The 6,354-nt window shown below is 32.3% G+C and overlaps 1 long non-coding RNA gene across 1 annotated transcript; it reads left to right on the top strand.

Moving 5' to 3' along the window:
• Positions 2,453-6,252, top strand: LOC110263074. Its single transcript, XR_002348076.1, has 5 exons — positions 2,453-3,895; positions 4,421-4,831; positions 4,904-5,029; positions 5,278-5,345; positions 5,950-6,252. It is a non-coding gene; the product is annotated as an uncharacterized LOC110263074 (long non-coding RNA).

The following is a 6,354-nucleotide window of genomic DNA, read 5'->3' as shown; positions in this document are numbered from 1 at the left end:
GGTGTCTTGGGAGGTTGATAGTCTTACCACGCCTATTTAAAAGTACTTATAATAAAAAATAATTAAATTTTATATAATTGTTTCGGTTCGACCAGTGACTCACTGATTGAACCAATGATCCAATAATCTTACACCGGTTCAGTTCTGATGTCCATTAAGCTGATGTGGATTTTTTTTATTTTCGAAAAAAAAATTTTGGTTTTCTAAAAATTTTAAGTTTGGTACTTTTCATGTTCTTGAGTTCTTTGAGTCTTTAAATTTTGTTCTTTGTGCTCTTGTAATGCAAGGTAGACTTGTAATTACGTTGCCCAAAAAATATTTTTTATGTTTGGACCTTGCAAGTAAGTGAACAAACTTTAATAAATTATTATAGTTTCTATTTTTTCTTTTCCTAATACTGGTCCAATATAAATGATTATAAATTTGTGAAACAAAACTTCTTTTCCATTTATTAAAATTAGCTATCTTTTGTGAAAAAAAATAATCTATTTAAAAAAAATTTATAATTTAATTCTAATAAATAAAAAATCATTTTTAAATTAGGACTCTTCCACGAAACACAATATAATATTGGAAGGGCTCTTGGATGATCATCCTTTTCGATCCAAAGTTAGTCATTCTCTTTTTTTGTGTGTTAAAATACACAACTAATCAGGAGATTATATAGTGGAGAAATATGTTTTAGAAGATGCACTTTTAAAAGCATAAAAATTTTATTTAAATAAAAAATTCGAATTCTAATTTATAAAAAGAAAAATTAAAATTATATTATTTTAAACAATTATAAGTAAAATAAAATATTGTTATATATATATATATATTATAATTTGTATATAAAGTAATAAGAAATATCTTAGTCTAGTGGTAAATTATCTTTTCTTGTAACCCTTACGGTAAGGGTTCGAAAATTTGGAAGCATATGGAGCATGGTAGACTTGCAGAAAGCTAGACTGTTGTAGATTCACCTTCAATTCATTGTATCATCACTTGTCTTTTTTTGATAGGCTAGTCAACTCTTGGCCATTCTTAGCCACTACTTTCTATGCCACCATAGAACTTCCCTTCTTATGTATGCATTTTAAATATATATAATAACTATTAAATACAAAAATATCAAATAGTTTCAACCTTAAATTTTTTGTAGAATAATCTCTAATAATAATAATAATTATTATTATTATTAGAGATTATTCTACAAAAAAATTAAGGTTGAAACTATTTGATATTTTTGTATTTAATATAATTAAAAGATGTCCTATTTTAAAAAATATATTTGTATTAAAAGAAAATGTTTTAATTTGGATTTCAAAACATCATTATAAACTTAGCTTTGTGCATGTGGACGACGACACTAGCATATTAATACACTCTTTTAGTTAGAAACAAGTAAGGTTAATAATGATGTTTTGAATTCCAAATTAAAACATTTTCTTGATGTGAAGGTATGGGATCAATTTTCACTCGTATTTCTGTACAATGCAACAATCTACAAGGTAGCGTTTGTTTTTAGAGACACGACAGAACAGGACACTGAGACAAAGACAATAGGACGGAGGCATTAAAAATTATATTTTGTGTATCGTATTTGGATACGATGGATAGGACACTAATGTAATGTCTAGTATTATGTTTGGATACACATGGACAAGACTAAAATATTATATAAAATGACTAAAATAGCCATGTGATTCCAAATTTTCTAGTATAAACTAATTTAATAAAAAATGAGAGTACGTAGGAGTACAGACAGTGGAAATTTGAAAAAAATATTTGAAGCAGTCAAAAATTTTAATAAAAAATTATATAATTTATCCAGTCCAATAAAAATTTCTATAAAAATGTGAGAGTACCTGAGAAAAAAAAAAAGAGAAAGAAGGAGAATGTAGAGATAGAAAAAGAGTATGGAAAAAAAAAGTACTTTCTGAGAACGACGCAAAATAAGAAAAATAAGAAGGGGTAACAGTGGAATAATAAAAAATAGTACCATGGACAAAAAAGAAAAAAATTCATAAAAACAGTCTGTGTCCCTCTTCTAAATCCCGTGTCCATCATTGTCCTTCGTAGAAGAGTGGACACAAAAGTATAAAAAACTGTCCCAGAGACAATATGTTCAGTGTCGATGTCTTTGCTTCCAAACGCTTTTTAAAGATGTGCTGTCCATGTCTCTGTGTCCTGTCTCCGAAAACAAACGCTACCTAAGTATTTGATTTTACTGACACATGCAAATATTATGCTTCTTAGGTTGCTGATGGAAAAGGGTTACCCTTGGTTGTTAAGGAGTTGGGCACTTATGATCTCTACCCACAAGTGAGTGAATATTCTTCTTCCTCACGTGATGTTCCATTTTATTGCTCTGTTTCCTCTTATTTTAAAAGGTTTCTGCTCTTTCTCAATTCCCATCATACAACCCTTTCTTTATGGGATTTTGAAAATGAATGATTGGCATGTTTATCCTGATTTATTATGCAGTATTTTTCACATGTTTCCTGAAGTCTACCGGCAGTTTTGTTGTGCTTCTCTGCAGAAAGCTTGATTTTATTATGTAATGTTAGAAATTAAAATTGAGCTATTGAACAACTTAATCTATAAGGATATAATTGGATAACATAAATGATTTCATCTGCTTTTATGATTGGGCAGATTGCAGGTTAATTTATCGGATTGATGTCATTGTAAAAGTGAGTAAGTGGTGTCATTGATGTCTCCGAAGCCAGAGTGATGATAGGCAGAGCAGTGACAGTGATAGAGATTCCTCTGAAGGGTTGGCTGATAGTGACGATGACGATGACAAGAACATGTTGAAAGAATCAAACATGCCAACGTTTGAAGAAATCAAGGAAATCACCATTAGGAGATCGAGGCTTGTGAAGTGGTTGAATGAACCATTCTTTAAAGAGTTAATTGTTGGGTGCTTTGTTAGAATTGGGATTGGAAAATCAGAGAGTGGAGCTGTTTACAGACTCTGCATGGTTCAGAGTATTGATGGTGCCGATCCAAATGGGCACTACAAGGTTGAGAACAGAATCACTCACAAGTACCTGGTTTGTGTTTGGGGAAGTGAAAGCTCTGCCAAGAGGTTCCAAATGGCTGTGGTTTCGGATTCTTCGCCGTTGGAGAAAGAGTTCAGGCAATGGGTTAAGGAAATTGAGAGAAGTTGTAGCCAAATGCCGAGTAAGGCGAGTGTTTTGGACAAGAGAGAGGCCATTAGAAGAACGATTAACTATGTCTACTTTGCACCCACTGTGAAGCAGATGCTAGAGGAGAAGAAAGCCGCGCCTACTCGGCCGCTTAATGTCGCGGTTGAGAAGGACAAGCTGAAGAGGCTAATGGAGGTAGCAAAGAGAAAGAACGATGAGGCCGAGGTGGAGAGGATCTGCGCCAAGCTCCTGGAATTGGACACGGCACGCGAAGCCAGGGATAATGACAGTAGGGCTAAAAGATTAGTTGAGATGAACAGAAAGAACAAATTTGATAATTTCAAGAACTTGTCTGAGCATAGGAATTTGCAGGTGAATTTGAAATTGGGTGAGGTAGGGTATGATCCATTCTCTAGGAGGTGGACAAGGTCTAGGAATTACTACAATGCAGAAGGGAAATAGATTAAACAAGAAGAGAGTCATCAAGTTAGTAAGAAGGATTGATGTCATTGATTGGAGCAAGAAGCGTTGAAATTCTTCAAGAGAAAAATTTAAATTAAGAATGATGGAGAGCGATGGCGACAATGATGCACCATTATTGGATGATAAAGCAAAGCAAATGATGGAAATATGGTTTTATATGCACCATTATGATAACTTATATGATCCTATAGTGTTTTATATGCATGCTTTATTCGAGCAGGATGAAAAGTAATATTTTGGAGATGAAGGGGAATATGGACTACCTTCTTGAAAAAGTAAGTGTAGCATTAAATTAATATTATTGATCATTAGCAAAAATAAAAAGAAGAATAGGAGGCTTGAAAGTTTATTAGCAATTAAGTAATCACATATTTCTTTCTTTTTTCCTTAAAAAATCCAGATCATGTCTGTACAGTCTAGGAGTGACAGTGTTAACACTTCTTTATTTGCAAAGAGGGAGCACATTGAGAAATTGCATCGCACTTTTAATCTTCTTTGAAAATTTCAGATATTAAATAATGTTTATCAAGTTTATATATATTATTGTAAGCATGATGATTTTGTCTCTGGTGTAACTTATACTTTTCATGATTTTCTATTTTGGTTTAGAGTTACATCATTTTGTTCCTCCCTTGTGGAATATAAAGGGGTGTTCCTTTCTATGGTTGTATTAATATGTTGTTTTTTGTTGAATTGTGGCTTTTGTCTTGTCTTTTTAAATAAATAATAGATAAATAATGTGCCAAAGACTATGAATTTTTCATCCTTGGCGTAAAATAGCTACATTGCCTTACATGCAGGGTTACAAGCAACAAATTTGTTTCAGTACCTTGATGAACGCGCGAGCAAAGCTGAAGCCGAAGTCCAGACCTTAAAGGAAGCCCTTGTTGTATTGCAGGCTGAAAGAGAAGCTAATATGTTTTAGTACCAGCAGTGCTTAGAGAAAATATATACTCTGGAGATAAGCATATCTTCTGCTCAAGATGATGTAAGAGCACTTAATGATCGTGCTATTAAAGCTGAAACTGAAACCGATCCCTTAAGCATGACCTTGCTAGAATAGAAGCTGAACTTGAAACTGAACTTGAAGCTGTAGTTGTCCGAAATAACCACTCCTTGGATTCCTTGTCAAAATTGAAGGAGAGATTAGAAGAAGCTAAAGAGAATGCAAGGAGCTTGAATGAGGAAGCTAATATAGCCAGAAGTGAAAGGTATGCATTTGAGTTCATCATTTTTGTATCATATAAATAATCTAGTTCCTCAACTAGATTATTATTTTGCAGAAAAGGTGTGTAGCTGTTGACGCTCTGCCTCTTGTTGCTCAGACACTGAATAGATTCAGATCTCGTCTCTGATCAATGCTTTTGCAGAGTAATACAACTGTACTTGAGGACTTCTATGTGCATCTGGTATGTGGAATATCATCCATAAGGTCTGAGAGATTAGACTAAATTAAAACACTTTTGTATCAGCCTTTAATTTTCAGATACACTTAGCATATTTATTGAGGTCTCTACTTCTAGTGGAAAAGCATGCTTGGATTGGATCGTTAGGATTTTTATTTTATCTACCTGTTTAACTCTAGTTTATTCATCCTTTAACACTTAATATGAAATTGCTCAATATATATGATAACGATTTCTAAGGATTTCCTTAGGTGGATGCTGTTCTAGATCTTATAGAGCATGTTCACAGGACAACAGCAAGACTCCTTCATGTTAATGGGTAAATATGACTTGAACTCTTGGTTGTTGCTATGAATCAAACAATATTTCTTAAGTTTCAAATTAATCTCCGTGATGACAATGTGGGTCAGTCTGTTAGAAATATCAGTTGATAAGAAAAATTATATGATGCTTAAATTATTGTTTAATAAAAAGACCAATGTGATGTTCTTTAGATACATGTGGTGTTGTTCTCCAATAAACACAATTTTTTCTACTTTTTGAGAAAATAAAGGATGAGGCGGTTAAAAATTAGTAAACTAGTTATATTATTATTAAAGAAAGCAATTCAAACACCTAAGGAATTTAGCTTATAAATTGCGTCCTTAAGAAAAATAATATCCTTATAATGTTTGACTAGAAAGTCTCTTAATCGTAAGTCAGACTAGGGGAGTGGGCAAACCACAATGCTAAAACTACCAAAATGACTCCTACTCATGTAGAATAGAAGCTGAACGGGAAGCTTTAAGATATCGAAGACTCTTGACATTAACAGTGAGAACATGTGTGAAGATATTGAAATATTTGATTATTTGTGATAAGCTTAGCACTGCGGTTAATATTAAAATATTTTATCAATATATTGTTTAAATGAACATTTTCAGGTTCAGAATTTAGCAAATCAGAAGTACATTAGTGGTCAGCAAATTGATGACATTATCAAAATGCTACTACACCACTTCCAGATTTTTAAGACAAGCAAAAAAGGATCAATGCAATTGAAGAGGGGCTATTATTATACTTATTATTTTTATAGTTCATATTATTATTATTGCCATTGTGATTATTATTATTATTATTATTATTATTAAAACCTATACCCATTGGTTTTTAGTACGGTGTTTTATATTGTCTCTATTATTATTATTACTAAAATCAGCGAATTTTAAAAGGAAAATTTAATATTTTTTTTTAATTTGTATTAAAATTAGCGGCAGTTTGTAATCGCCGTTAAAAAGGGCAGAAATTCTAATACTTGAATATTGCGGCCGTTTAAAACCGCCACAATA

Source organism: Arachis ipaensis, chromosome B01 (assembly GCF_000816755.2).
Source record: "Arachis ipaensis cultivar K30076 chromosome B01, Araip1.1, whole genome shotgun sequence".
In the NCBI taxonomy this organism is placed as follows: Eukaryota; Viridiplantae; Streptophyta; class Magnoliopsida; order Fabales; family Fabaceae; genus Arachis; species Arachis ipaensis.
The sequence above is the reverse complement of the archived record's forward strand: the minus strand, read 5'-3'. Positions and strand labels throughout refer to the sequence as shown.